This window comes from Rattus norvegicus, chromosome 11 (assembly GCF_021556685.1).
Source record: "Rattus norvegicus strain SHRSP/BbbUtx chromosome 11, alternate assembly SHRSP_T2T, whole genome shotgun sequence".
NCBI lineage: Eukaryota > Metazoa > Chordata > Mammalia > Rodentia > Muridae > Rattus > Rattus norvegicus.
Window position 1 is genome coordinate 61,200,389 of NC_141544.1, and position 16,434 is coordinate 61,216,822.

Consider the following 16,434-nt stretch of genomic DNA (forward strand, 5'->3'; position numbering starts at 1 on the left):
ACAACCTGTGAGGACTTCCCTATAGAGCACCGCCTTGGGCACTGAACTTGACTAGCTTGCCTGCTTGTTCAGCTACATATAAAAAATCCCACCTTCTTATCCAGCTATACAGAACTGAAGTATTCCTCAATTCAGATGTACAAATACCCATACTGCTGATGCACCCATCTCCATCAGAGAGCATGGCCAAGCAAATATCAGGTTCTCTGTACATAAGCTGTGTGCCAGGTTGAGCCACCACTGTAGCTATTCCAAACCAGTATGCCCATGGGATATGTTAGGCATCTGTATCTGGAATGCTTTTCTCCCTTCCTACCTTTCAATAATTCCTGCAGTTTATAAGAATCACGAGATATAAAATCAACTTCCTTTGGGCTTTTTATTGAGAATTCAAGTGGGCTTTTGATGTGACTTCAGATCTTACACCTGTTGCTCCTCAGGAACAGATGGCACACACAGTTTTATCGTTACATGTCTAAATGCCCACTATATTTCTGCACTAGAGTGACTCAAAGTCATACCTAATCCAACAATCTAAACTGGATAGCTGATGTTTCGCCTTCAAATTTTCTTATGCACAAAACTGAGAGTTGTAAACGATACACTTTCATCTTTCAGGAACTGCTCATAAAATATTGAAAACATGTGGGCAACCTTGAATGTGTCTATTCTCACAATTGCTATAAAAACTACAATAAAATTTACCAACATCTCCTCTTAAAAATCTCTTGAATATTTTGTGCAACCAAGATGGCTCAACTGATTAGGAGTACTTGACTCTGGAGCTCTGAGGTGTCTGGGTTAGTTGATACTGTTGTTTTTCCTATGGGGTTGCAATCCTCTTCAGCTCCTTATATCCTTCCCCTCACTCTCCCATAGAGGTCCCTGACCTCAATTCAGTGGTTTGCTCTAAGTACCTACTTCTGTCTCATTCAGCTGCTAGACTGCCTTGTATGTCTGGTCTCAGTGGGAGAGGATGCTCCTAATCCAGTAGAAACTTGATACCTCAGGGAATGGAGATGCTGGTGGAGGTGATATGGGGGTCTGGCCACAGTGTGTGCACCATTTCCGAAGCAAAGGGCATGGGGAATGGGGTGAAGAACTCTCGGAACAGGGTGTGAAGGCGGGTAAAACTTGGAATGTAAATAAATAAAAGAATTTAAAAGAAAAGAATACTTGCCTCTAATCTCTAAAACTCACATGATGGAAGGGGAGTACTCATTGCCACAAGTTGTCCTCTGACCCACATAGCACATGTTCCAGATACATATGAGTGAATAAATATTAAACAAATTAATGTCATTACAATAATCTCATCAATGTTTCCATTTCTCCTCAATCCTCTCATCAGTATTTTACTACAGGCTGCTTATCTGTAGTCTTTGCCTTCAGTTGGCCTGCTCTCATTTACTCTATCTGTTTTATTAAATTTATGTATGAAACTGGAATATATTATTAACAATGACAACCTGGGTGTTGGAGAGATGGCTCGCTCGGAATTTAAGGGCACTGTTTGCTACTCAATAGACATGGATTGGATTCCCCAGGTCCATATGATGACTCACAACTGTGTTTAACTCCAGTTAAGTGAACTGATACCTTCTCTTAGTTATTGCTGGCACAGGCATTCATGTAGGGAAAATACTTATAGTCATAAAATAAATCTAACCTTTTAAAGAGTCACTACAAATTTGCTAGAAGCACATCTTTAGTCTTGATCAATGCTTTCCCCTTACTCATTAGATAAAAGTAAGGTATTGGCTAAAGTTTAAAGATAACTGTAGCTGATATTATCCTAAGAAGCATTTCTTATCAAACTATGTGCTCTTCCTTGCCCACCTGACTTTGTTCTCCTTGGTAAGTACAAGAGTACATTTTGTTCTATTCTCAAATTATGATGTCATTCAGTATTTATTCAAAATTTGTTTCATTTAATTTTCATTATTTTGAGAAAGTGTTTATCTGTGTGATAGGCTTGACTATCCTGGAACTCTGTAGGCCATGTTGGCCTTGAACTCAAAATGCGAGAGTAAGAATAATGAATGAAGTCATACCAGGCACAAGGCTGAAGGACTCTAAAGTTGGTTAAGATAGGAGGTGTTAAGTATAGTTTACATAAAAGAAAAAGTCCAGAGATGAAGGAAAATAACTGCAATAATAAACCCAGATGCTAGTGGGTGGGCTATAATCTCAGCCCAGAAGAAAGTGCTCATTCTGCCGAACACTGATGAGTGGGTTAGTCTCACTAGTTAAAATATAAATACCACAAACCATTTGAAGCCTAACCTGCAGCTTTCTCCACAGATGTACTTGAGCTCAAGGAACCTGGAGGGATGTAGAATGATAAAGTCATCTTGTTGGCAAGAATACCAAGGCAAAACCCAAGAAACATATTTTAATACAATTTATTTTTAGACAAGTTTTAAGTGCACAGCAAAATTGAGTGTATAGAGATTTCTCATATAACACTGACCTCAACATTTTTTCCTTACATAAGACACTTGTAAAGTTACTTTTAAATTCTTCAGGTGATGGGAAAGGATCTGAATCACCAAGGACCTAGTGAGCTTAGATTTCTTTTTTCATCAAATGCCAACTCTCTTTGGCTCTTTCTGAGTGTTAACTCATTGGAGAGCAATGACAGGCAACCAAACAGTATAGATGAAATCTTGAGAAAAAAAGATATCCACTTAATGACGTTATCCATATCTTTATTGTTGTCAGTATCCCTACTATTCCCTTGCTTAAGAAACCTTAGTTTAGTTATGAATTATGTTGCCCATAGTTAGAATGTAGAAGGGTCTTTTATGACTTATTTGTTTTCTACATTTTTCTATAGAAAATCTCCAAAGAAGCAATTTTAATATATATATGTAAATATATTACATATTATATTTAATATATATTATATATATAATGCCACTGAACTAAAAGTTATAAACTTTATATTCAAGAAAATCATACATTTCCTATAATATTAATTGTATTATCAATGCATTTTTCAAAATATATTTAAATATATAAATGTATTGATAATATTATTAATATAATAGTATTAAGCAGCATACATGGGAATGTTTGTTTACAATATGAAAAGGGAGGAATATTTAAATAACCCACATGGTGCAATTGAACATTCCCTGTTCCTCTGTTGATCTTTGCAACTGTAACTAGACATGCACAACAGTTCCTGTACTGCCTGGTTTTGTATGTCTACTTGATACAAGCTGGAGTTATCACAGAGAAAGGAGCCTCCCTTGAGGAAATGCCTCCATGAGACCTAAGGTATTTTCTCAATTAGTGATCAATTGTGGGAAAGCTAATTGTGGGTGGTGACATTTCAGGGCTGGTAATCTCGTGTTCTATAAGAAAACAAACTGATATCTCGCCATGGCCTCTGCATCAGCTCCTGCTCCCTGACCTGCTTGAGTTCCAGTCTTGACATTCTTTGGTGATAAACAGCAATGTGGAAGTGTAAACTGATAAACCCTTTTCTCCACAACTTGCTTCTTGGACATGAAGTTTTGTGCAAAAATAGAAACCCAGACTAAGACAATTCCTAATGTAGAAAGTCCCAAAATGGACTTCTCTCTTGTATGATAGCTGGGGTCCTAGGACTCAGCCAGTTTTAGGAATGACACCTAAGGAAATTTAGAATGGCAAGTGAGTGATATGGGACAGCATGTAGTGGCTCCAGCTGCCCTACAAAGACAGTTGTTCTAGTCCTTTGCACTGCATTGCATCAGGGAATTTCACATTGATTAAAAAAGTTGATTGAAATAGTTGAAGGAGCTTGCAACCCCATAAAAACAACAATGCCAACCAACCAGAGCTTCCAGGGACTAAACCACTACATGACTATACATGGACTGACCCAGGGCTCCAACTGCATATGTAGCAGAGAATAGCCTTGTTGGGGCACCAGTGGAAGGGGAAGCCCTTGGTCCTGCCAAGGTCAAACCCCCAGTGCAAGGGAATATGGGGGCAGTAAGGGGGGGTTTATGGGGGGAATACCCATATGGGGGAGAGGGAGAGAAGGGGATGGGGACTTATGGACAGGAAAACGGGAAGGGGAATAACATTTGAAATGTAAGTAAAGAAATATATCTAATAATTTTTTTTTAAAAAAAGAGCCAATTTATTGAGAGTTGCACTTAAAAATTTGCATTGGGGAACAGAGAACTAAAAAGCAGAAGACTCAGAATTCAGAAGTCTTCAGTATAAATGTGAGGCTATGTGAAGAATAAAACAAGGAAAGGTCAAAAAAGAGAAGTGACCTAGTTTGCAGAGTCTCTTAAGGAAAGTTTTGGAAAGTACTTAAGCCAGTTTTCCTCTGGAGTCACAGATTTATCCTATGAAAACTGCTTATCATTCTTTGTAGTTCATCATGTACCAAGGTTCTTGCATGGAGATGTTCCCTCAAAAGGTAACAATTCCATGTGAATGACTTAATTTTGCTTGCTGTGATTGGATAGCTGTAATGGATTCATAGCAACCTCCAATGTTACTAGTCAGTTGTTTGAAGCATGAAATTCTATTTCTGCCTACAGTGTGAGAAACTATAATTGAGATGTAAAGAGCATCTGCACAGACAGCATTGACAAAACCTCTGTAAAGTTCACTTTCGGCATGATCGTCTAGAATCATCCAAATTAACAGTCTGTGGTCTGAAAAGTATTCTTAATTTAGCCCCTACTTCTTTTCATCCCTTAGTTGAACTTCAGAAGCTAAATTATTTCCCTAAATCTGGCCTCATCTTCTTTAATAAATCAACACTACGGCCATCTCTCTGTCAAAAAATCCTAAATGTTTCCTCCTTAGCCTAACACACAAGGTGACCAAATCAACTCCACTCCTTTATCCTTTTCTGAAGATAGGAGAGGGTGCCCGATATCCTCTACATCTCTTTTTCTTTGGAACTCCAAGTGGTGAACTAGTTTCTAGTCTGTCCTCCTATGAATAATAGGAGGAGAAATGACTAATCTTTCATCTTGGTAATTCAATTCTTTTTTTAACTAAGGCTGATTATTTCACCATTTTATCCCAGCCTTATATAAGTTAAATGGCCATATATTTTGAATACCATAAAACCTTTGTTTATACTAGAATTAGAATCACAGAGACAAATTTCTGGTTTCTCCATTTTAATATAAACTCCCATGAAAGATTATTTTCTAAACAGTAAGAATAGTTTCTATGGACAATTATATATATATATATATATATATATATATATATATATATATTCAGATGTAATAGAGGGCAAGAGAAAATTTAGAATCATGCACAAATTAAGAAATAGATCCCAAGAGAACAAAATGTAAAATTAAACTGTTGCAACTTTGAGAATGTCAATAAAAGTGACAACCTCACTATCCAAACTAGACAAAATAAGATAAATGGAACTTTAATGGAAAAAACATAGAGAAAATAAAAAGGACACAAGATGTTTGAAAGACATTTTATACCCCTGGGTTCAGACAATTAATATTGTAAAAAATAGTAATATTGGCAAGAATAATCAAAAATTTAAACATAATCTCAACTATATTTGTACTATCAAATATATTCAGTCATATATATAATTACATATTTATTGATATATCTAATAGACATGTAATACCTATTAAATCATATATACATGTGTATATATGATTATTAATAGTTGAAGCAGTCAAAACAAGAGATAAAAAGAAAATATAAAGTTGGATGGAGTACAATATACTCCAAATTATACTACAGAGCCACACTGACTGTAAACAACCTGCAACTGGCATAAAAAAACAGATAGGTAGAGCAGTGACACATTCCAGAGGATGAGAGATAATCTTATCATTATGGACACTCACTTTCTGACAACGTGTCAAAAATACACTGAAAGGAAAACAGTCCATTTAAGATATTGTGCTGGCGAACCTGAATATCTAGTCTCCAAAGATTTAAAGCAGATCCATGTCTTTCATACAACCAAAAAAATCAATTCAAAATAGATTAAAGTTCTTAATTTAAATTCAGAAATGCTGAAGGTGCTAGCAGCAAGCATAGAGAAAGCAATTAGAGCCGTAAGCCTAGGGAAGAATTTTCTGAATCAGACTTTAGTAGAAAAGGAAATAAGCCCCAAGATTGGCAAAGGTGAGTTTAGGAAATTTAAACATACATTCACAGAAAAGCAAACTATTGGCAAAGTGAGTACACAGGCTGCAGAATAGAATAAAAATGTTCCATAACAGTGTTTCAGGCAGGGTATTGATGTCTACACAATATAAGGAAGTCAAAAAATAAATACAAGGAGAAAATGTTTTCATCAATAAGTGTGCTAATGAAATGAACGAAGTGTTTTCAAAAGAATACATTCTGAAAACAGATCAACAGCCTTAGCCATTACAGAAATCCAAATTAAAATAATTTGTCCATGTCATACCAGGGAGGATGGCTATCATCAAGACAACATATGATAACAAATGATAGCCCAAACATTTGGTAAAAGGAACAAATATTCACTGCTAGTGAACATAAAAAATGCTATAACCATAAAAGTCATTAGTGTGGGAGCTTCTCAAAAAACTAGGAACAGAGCTATCATATGATACAGCTACTCTTGGGCATTTACTCAGGGAATTTACATGCTACCACAGATATATCCTTTCCACATTGCTTGTTGCTGCTCAATTCACAGTACCAAGAGGATAAAATCAGCCTAGAGATCCTTAAACATATGAATGAATAATGTAAATGTAGTATACATAACAATATCCTTAGGTCCTAAAGAAAAATGAAACAGTGAAATTTGCAGGAAAATGGATAGTTGGAGAAAGTAACATATTACAGAAAGTAGAATAGATGCAAATCAACGCTAAGAACAAAAACTCAGAATTTTTTTATGTGTATATCCTAGTTTCTAAGTTTTATGTATGTGTGATTATGTAGGACTGAGTTTGGTGCATGTTATAAAAAAGGGCTGTCAGGGAAAAGAAGGAAATTTCAAGGATGGCATACAAGACAGTTTATATAAGATATATGTTATAAAAATGGAAGGGAAATTATTCGAGCTTCACAGAAGGGTCCAAGAAGTAGAGATGAGTGAGAGAACTAGAGAAGGAAATCAACCAAAGTGTGAGTTTTAGTTACTGTTCTATTGCTGTAATCAGACACCTTGACCAATGCAACTTCTAGAAGATAGAATGTAATTGGGTGCTTGCTTACAGATTCAGAGGATAGATCTACAACCATCAAAGAGTGGGACACAGTGAATGTCATGTAGGTCAAGCTTTGGAGCAGTAAATGAGATATGAGAATTTTCATACTGATCTGAAAACAAGAGGTAGAGACCCACAGAGACAGGGACAGAGACAGAGAGAAAGAGAAAAAGAGAAAGAGCAGAGACAGAGACAGAGCAAGCAAGTCTTGGCCTGGCATAGACTTTCAAATCCTCAAAGCCCTCCTCCCTCCAAAAATTGCACCAAGAGGGAACCAAACATTCAAATATATTGGCCTTAGGGTGCCATTCTCATTCAAATAACAACAGAATGTGTATACATGTCATCATAAATCCTGTTACTCTGTATGCTAATTAAAACTTGTCAATCAATTAATTGAAGAAAAGATCAGAGCACATCTGATAGATGTTTAACTTTAGTAAGACATGAGGTAAGCAAAAAGTCTGAGATGTAAGTTAAGGCCACATAACCAGATCAGGCTGATGTTCAATCCAGACTCAAATGGCAACCAGAGCTCCAAAGAAAATCAACTTAGGAATAGGGTCTAAGTTGGAAAAAAAAAACAGTTCTGAAACATTCTAGTGTTCTGATCTGGAAATGAATGCTTCTTCCTATACATGCTCATGTTGTCTTCTGTCCTCTTCCCCACTTGGCAAAGAGAAGTTAGAGAAAAAGTCAAGGTGGAAAAGATAGATATCTGAATCCCCTGCGATATCCTAAGTCACTTTCCAAAGAAACAAAACCTGGGGCTATTTTTAAAATATTTTCTTCTTTTTCTGGAAATACTTTCAAGACATAGGGATATAAGTCAAGAGTTTAGTGAATTAGAAGCTAAGAGAAATTTGGGTCCAGCACTAGACAATACTTGAAGGACAAAAGAAGTAGTCTGAGCTTGAAGCACTCCTGCAATCCATGTCAGGCTGTCTTGAACTGAGGAACATTCTTATCTTGAGAGCAGAGGGACTGAGCAAATATCTCCCATCATAGACAGAGATATCTGGGTAGATCTAGCCGATGAATGACTTGTCTTGATGAAGGGAATGCATGGTGGTACAGTTTCCAATCTATCACAGCGCAAGGAAAAAGTGCAATTCATCATCACATTTTATGATTCCCCAGTCCCCTGTCCAGACTGCCAGATTCTTTGTTCTACTATTTTAATCTTTGTCTTTTACTTCTTCCATCAATGGTTTTAAAAATTAGTCCCTTAATAGCAGAAACGTAAGTCCTTTCTAGAGGGCCATTGCTATAGGCATACTGTTGATAGACTATTAAACCAAAATTCAAGGGTATTATGATTGTAGTGTCTTCAAGTATCTCATTTATTATATTAGGTGTTTTGTGTAAAATAATATATGTACTTATATGTAAATGTATATATGTAGATATGTGGTAATGTGGATATGTGTATCTATGCATGTATGTATATGTGTATGTATATATGTGCATATCTTACGTGATACATATTATGTATAACCACATGATAATCAAGTATCATTTTGACCTATGTCAATGGCCCTCTTTACAAAGATAACACTTTCTCCCTCAGCAGTACTGTGATTCTTCAAACATCACTCAGCTGATGCCTTAGATTTGATCTAGATTCCTCTCTACCCACTATGCTTCTGGCAAGATTTTTTTCCTAAGACTTTCCTTGTGTGAGATCTCCAATACTATACATCATCTTCTTTGACAGTTTTAGAAAAAGGTACAAGATAATTTCTATAGTTCCCTTCTATTTCAGAATAGCTTACAGCACTTAGCACAAAGTCTTATAAGTTTATTAGCATGTTCTTTCCTCTCAGGGGTCTAAATATCTAAGGCACTGCCTCTTGCCTTTGGATCAATAATATCAGACCAGGGCACTGTCACATCACAAATGTTCCATAAAATCATGGATCTAAAGAGTGAACCAATGAATAAAACACTATTTTATTCAGAGTTTTCTCCTTGTCTCTCATTATTCAGATTCTATCCGTCAACTTTTATAGTTGTTAAAAAGATCATTTGTCCAAACTTACATTTCCTTCTAAAGCTGACAGTTTTTATTTCTGGGAAAGGGAAAGGGCCTAACTACTTACATGTGAAAATATTTCATGAATAAATGTTTTCTCAAGTCAGCCTAAAATAAAGGCTTCCTTCCCTTTCCTCATGTATCTCTTAAGGGGACATGGCAGGTGGTTTTGTGAGTTTGTGACAGACAGAATACTTCAATGCTCTTCAGAAGTGTTGTAGCTCACAGTATAATGGATACTATCACTCGGCCACTAGGGGCCACAGATATTCAGGCATGCCTCAGGTGTGCAGATTGGGATCTTTTTATAGGATTAGCTTAGAGGAAGTATCTAAAATATGTGGAAGAAATTATGATGTTACCACCGATTCTCAGTAACCTTATACATAACCTATTGCCACTTGGAATTATAAATGAGCAATTTCACCTTAAAGTTTAAATTGGAAATAAATACCAAAGCCTTGGGATAATTTCAGAACAATCTTTGTAATACATGATGTCAGTGTCCATCATAAATGTATTATTGTCTTGGAAACATAACTTTCACATTTGTAAATCCAGACTTTTCAAACTAAGTGACAAAATAAAGTGTCAAGCAAATGTAATATGCAGCAGACATTTAATCAGTGTTAATGACTGTGATTACCATGGAATCCATACTGAATAATTTAGGATATGGTCCAGAAATTAAAATGAGCAGTATCTGCTAAAATTTTGAAGTACTTGCATCCTGTTATTATGATGCTTTTATTTCCTCATCAATAATTTTACCAAGGCATTAACATGGTAAAGAGTTGTCTGTGTACACTACACATAGACAGCAAGGCAAAAAAATGGGAGACATATCTTATACTATGTCACAGTCACTGTCATGGAGACAGAAGTCACAGGGATTAGGTAGATAGACATTAGCCGGTTCTAAAGAGAAAACCTTGAATCTTGGGACTGGAATAGGAAGGAAAGACATCAAAGGGCAGTTTTTCATTTCTCATATGTATGGAGTCTAATGGAGAATTTATTGGAAAAAGAATTACAAAATGATTCATGTTTTAACCTTCACTGGTGTTAGGTCTCAAGGAAACTCAGGACAAATGGCGAACTGAGGTGCCTAGTAACATATCAAAACAGACACTGCTCTGCGGTCTCTGAGCATCTTAAGTTCCCATTACAGGGTTTTCCTAGCTGGCATACCCCACCCACTACCCCAAACCCATCACTCGGACATCTTTCCTTCCCTTCACTAAGTTTTTAAATTAATATTTTTCCATTAATGTAGCCTCCTCCCTTCACCTAGTCATCATGTCCCAGGGCACTATCCTCATTCCTCCCTCCCCTTCATGCCTAAGAAGGGCAAGGCACCCCTGGGTACTAATCCAGCCTCATTCTTCAAGTAACTGCAGGATGAGGTAATCCTCTCCCAAAGAGGACAGCCAAGATAGCCCAGATAGGAGGACAGGTTCCAGAGGAGGCAACAATGTCAAGGTAAGCCCCTGCTCCAGTTGCTGGAGGACTTCATGTCTGTTGCATATGTGTGTGGTGCCTAGGTCCAGCCCCTGGATGTTCCTTGGTTTGTGGCTCAGTTTCTGGGAGGCCCCAAGAATCTGTTGGTCTTGTGAAGTCCCTTTCCACTCCTGGTTTTTCAATTTTTTCTCCATCTCTTCCACGAGACTTCTGGAGCTCTATTGAAAGTTTGGCTGTCTGTTTCAGTCAGCTGCCAGGTGGATCCTGAAGGAGGACATTTACATTAAGCTCCTGTCTACTAGCATAACAGAGTATCATTAATACTGGCAGGGAATTGCCTCTTGCCTATGGGTCTCAAGTTGGGCCAGTAATTGGTCTTAGTCTTTATGGAATCGTTGGTCCCTGTACTTCTTGTAAGCAGGACAAGTTTTAGGTAGAAGGTTTTGTTTGTGGGTTGCTATTCTTTTCCCTCCCCTGGGAGCCCTGTATGGCTGCAGAAGTGGCCATTTCCGCCTCCATATCCCCCATTGCCAGAAACCTCATCTAGAGTCACCCTCCCAGACTGTCTGGAGCCGCCCCCATCCCAGGTTTCTGACAGGTCTAGGACATGCCTCCCCCAGCAGCTTTTTCTAATTTCAGTTCTTTTTTTCCCCTGTTCTCCCTACACCTGATCTCCTCCTGCACCACTTCCCTCCCCTATGACCAATCCCATCCAGGTCCCTCCCTCCACCCAATTCCAATGACAATTTTATTTCTACTTATGAGTAAGACTTAAGCATTTTTACTTAGGTCCACCTTGACACTTATCATTTTTGGGTCTACCTAATCCGGATTAATGGCTAATATTCAAACTTTCTTGACTGCTAAATGACCGCAGGCATTTTGGCTATATGTCCTATTGTTCTCTTGGTTTCTTGGTTCTCTTGGTTTTCATCTGCTATGTTGCACTCTTGGCTTATGGTTCCCCACTTGGCCTCCCGCCCCTCCTTTCTTCCCTTTCTCTCTCACTCTCCCTGTCTCTCTTTTCATGGTTCATTTCAATCTGCTGCCACAGTTCAGTCAGTTTGCCCTTCTAGATGACGCTGGATGTGCTCTTCCTCAGATCTACAATAAACCTCTTCAACCACACCTTGACTCAGTCATTCCTCATTTTTGATTCACTCAGCATACTCACATTTTTATATTTATAGTCAAGCCATGGTCATTGAATATTTTTCTCCATTAATGCTTCAAGGAAAATGATTTTTACTTAGTATGTTTCAGAAATTTTTCTGCACATCTCTAGCTACCCTTCAGTTAGTTTTGAGGCCAAGGATGTTCTTGAATCCCTGATATTCCTGCCTCTTCCTCACAAGAGCTAGGGTAATAGATAGTAGTCAACACTCCAGCTAATATCATTTAATATTACCTCCATCATTTACTCAATAAACATCAGGAGTACTCCATAAGTAAATGCTATGTAGAAGCTAGGGATACATTAAATGCAAATAAGAAAGGAACCTACACGAAAGTTCCAACATTTCAATGGACATACTCCCTAAACAGAACACAGTACAACTGAGCTGAGCAACAATGGTTATTGATAATTATGACAGTTTGTAGGCATTAGTACTACTTATATCACAGCTGTTGCAAGAGCATTTTGTATGTTCAGAAATAACACTTTGTGGTAGTTTAGAAGTAAAATAGGTTATCCTTTGGGGTGGAAAATAAAAGGTAACTAGGTAAATTACAAGAATCACCACAATGGTACTTATATATTGCAAACTAAAACTTCAAATATAGGCTAAGCACTTCATATGTTATTATTTGGTCTTCCCCAAAATAAGCTTATAAAATATACCATGGGTAAACAACACCAAAAGGGACATTCCAGCTGTGTTTATAACATTTCACATTTTATAAGTTACTTTCATATGTAAAAATGTTTTAGGTGCATCATCTCCACAAATTTTCATTTTGTCCTATGAAATGATTAGTCCAAATATGAATGTTCTTGTTTTACAGATCAGGAGCCTGGCTTCTGATAACTTCCCTGTAGTTAATGAAATCAGTGAGTTGCCTCATCTCATAGAAACTCAGACTCAGTCTTACTTCCCACTTTGTTTTGCCTTGTCTGGTATCTCTTCTCATTATGCATAGCTCTTCTCTTTCCTCCTGTGGCATTAAAGCATATGCTTAATGCTTCTAGTATTGCTAAGGGAAAAAAAACATAAACACTAGATAATGGAGAAGATAAATGCACTTTAATCAATGTCAGGATGACCATGGTGTTATTCAATATTAATTAGTAGTAACTTAAAATCTAAGGTATATAAAGAATAAAACATACTCTGAATTAGCAAGTGCTTTTCTTTTCAAGTGATATTCGGAGGTATGTTATATTTTTTTCCAAATGCCCTTTCTTTACTTTGTGTATGGTTGGGAATTTATGGATTTTTGGTCCACAGAACAAGCTAAAATACTACTTTCTGGCATTTACTCAAGTTATGTGTTTTGATTGAAGTTGAGTTATTATATCTTCTTTCTACTCAGAAGAGTTCAATTTATTTTATATAAGGAAGGCACAGGTTGAAATTAGTTGGGAATGAGCTTTATTATACTCTTTATTTATTGATACCCATTTAATGGGTCCACGTGCACAGGAGACAGCTGACAAGTAATAGCCCATCTAAGGTGATCTTTGGGGATGCTTCATGATTCCACACAGATTCTAACTCAGAGGACATGTAATCTTGAGGATAAGCATTCTCTAGTTCCACAACTGTAACATCAGTACATGTGATTATAGTGTGGATGGAAGGTGGGTTTAGGTGCCTCCTGGAGCTTCAAAGGCACAACTATAATATGCGTGAGAGTGTGGTGAGCTTGGGAACACCAATGGAAGAGCTAGGCAAAGGTCTGAAGGACATGTAGAGGATTGCAACCTCATAGGAGGACCAATATCATTAACCAGAGCACCTAGAAATCTCACAGATTAAACCACCAACCAAAGAATATACATGGAGGGATCCATGGCTCTAGATACATATGTAGCAGAGGATGTCCTTATCTGACATCAATGGGCTTGATGCCCTAGCATAGAAGGATGCTACAAGGGTGAGGCAAGGGTGAGTGTGTAGGTGGAGGAACACCCCCATAGAGGGAGGGGAGATGGGGTGGGGAGTTGTAGAGAGGTAACCGGGAAGGGGGATACCATTTGAAATGTAAACAAATAAAATGATTAATAAAAAATAGAAACAGTCACTTCCAGATAAAAAAATACTTCAAAACAAAAGTCTAAAATTTATCCCAGACTTCAGAAGTAGATGGTATAGTAGAAGTAGATACATAGGACAAGAAAGCATCTGCACCAGGATCAGAGGCTCGCCACTCCCCCAAACTTGAAGAACTACTCAGGGAAAAACACGCTGGGTTCCCGACTGACCAACACTGATGCCCCATTCCTCTCTCATCCTCTCTCAGCCTCCTTGTCATGCTGCCCTAAGTGGAGATGCAAGCATGGGGAACAGGAGCAATGCCAGGAAACATGCAAGTGTCTCGATTTAAAATAGTGAATTGCTCCTATGATGAAGATCTGGAAGAGCTATATCGTGTACGTGGCGATAAAGTATCTGGGTATCATTATGGTCTCTGCACCTGTGAAAGCTGCAAGGTTTTTGTTTTGGTTTTTTTGTTTTTGTTTCTGTTTTTGTTTTGTTGTTGTTGTTGTTTTTAAGTGAACATTCTGAAACCAAAAAAGGTACACATGCATAGAGAACTAGAACTGCCAGATTGACAAAACACAGAGAAAACAATGTCCTTATTGTCGATTCAAATAATGCATCGACGTTGGAATGAAGCTGGAAGCTGTAAGAGCTGACTGCATGCGAAGAGACAGAATATGTTTGGGCCCATGTACAAGAGATACAGGGCTTTGAAGCAACAGAAGAAAGCCCTCATTGGAGCCAATGGACTTAAGCTGGAAGCCATATCTCAGGTGATACAAGTAATGCCCTCAGACCTAACCTCTGCATTTCAGAACATTCATTCTGCCTCCAAAGGCCTACCTCTGAGCCATGTAGCCTTGCCTCAGACAGAGGCTGACAGAAGGCCCTTTGTCACTTCTCCCATTAGCGTGACAATGCCACCTCATGACAGCCTGCATGGTTACCAACTATATGGTCACTTTCCTAATCAGGCCATCGAGTCAGAGTAACCAGACCCCTATTCCAGCTCGCCTGAGTCAATCATGGGCTACTCCTACATGGATGGTTACCTGACAAGCTCCCCATCAAGCATCCCACTTGGAATTGGATGCTGGATTGGATATTGGAACTCTTGAAGTGTAAACCAGATGAGCCTCAAATTCAAGCAAAAACCATGGCTTACTGACAGCAAGAACAGAATAACCAAAATAGACAGGAAAAGCTGAGCACATTAAAGGCTTTCGTGGAAAATGGTGAACCAGACCCTATTCTCCATTGTTGAGTGGGCCAGGAGTAGTATCTTATTCAGGGTAACCAAATGAAGCTGGTTCAGAACTGCTGGAGTGAGCTCTTGATCCTTTATCACACTTACTGGCACACGTGGTACGTAGAAAGGAAGGGACAATCTTCCTGGTTACTAGAGAACATGTGGACTACTCAACCTTCTTCTCAAACACTGAATTGCATTCAACAACATCCTAAGTCGTACTCATGTTGAGACTCTGCTCCCTACAGTTTGATCAGCAAGAGTTTGTGTGTCTGAAGTTCCTGATGCTGTTCAGCTCATATGTCAAGAATCTTGAGGATTTCCAGCTGGTAGAAGGTTTCCAAGAGCAGATGAATGTCGCCCTGCTGGACTACACAGTTTGCAGCTACTCACAACAAACTGAGAAATTTGGACAGCGACTTCTTCAACTACCATAAATTCTGGCAATCAGCAGGCAGGCAGAAGACTACCTGTACTTCAAGCACATGGACGGGGATGTGCCCTATAATAACCTTCTCATTGAAATGCTACATGCCAAAAGAGCCTAAGTTCCCACCACTAGACTCTTGCTCTAGGAACAGAGACTGGAGGGAGAAGAGGAGGAGGAAGACAGAAACACAGTGCTCTTAACTGCCCCAAGTAAATTTGATTTAAAGATTGAATTTTAAAAGTGTAATCATTAAATACTTAATAGCAAATAAATGATATGTCAGGGTATTTGTATTGCAAACTGAGAATCAAAGTCTGCATATTTCCAAAGGATGTATATGAAAGACATTGTAATGTGGATTGAACTTACAGATACAGTCCAATAGCACAGCAGAATAAAAATGGATGGATCAATCCTTGTATATCCAAACTAATCTGCTATTTAAAAATCAGCAATAGATAATTGGATTTGTCCAGAATTACTCCATTGGATTTGTCCAGAATTACTCCCTGGTGAAGCTGAACAACTCAAAAAATACGTGGGCTATGCCTTGGCAAACCCTCCCTCCCCAGAGAAGGCCCTACCCCTTCTGACCTGTGAGCCCTGAAGTTATTTTAAGAAATTGTGTTCAACCACACCCAGTAGTACATACACTAAACCATGATTTCTGAATGTCTGTGTCTTAGACCTGCCAACAGCTAATAAGAACAATGTATAAATATGTCAGCTTGCTGTTTTAAACATGTTCTGAAGTTTGTTTTTTATGTATTCATAATTAAAAAATCAGACAGAATCCCTCTTCTATTTAAGCATTAGTTAATGTTAAGGGAAATCAAGCAAATCTAAGCCAATACTCC

At 38.0% G+C, this 16,434-nt stretch overlaps 1 pseudogene; it reads left to right on the forward strand.

Annotated features, from left to right (window-relative positions):
* Window positions 1–14,155: 14,155 nt before the first annotated feature.
* Nr5a2-ps2 (nuclear receptor subfamily 5, group A, member 2, pseudogene 2) lies at window positions 14,156–16,112 on the forward strand (annotated as a pseudogene).
* Window positions 16,113–16,434: the final 322 nt, after the last annotated feature.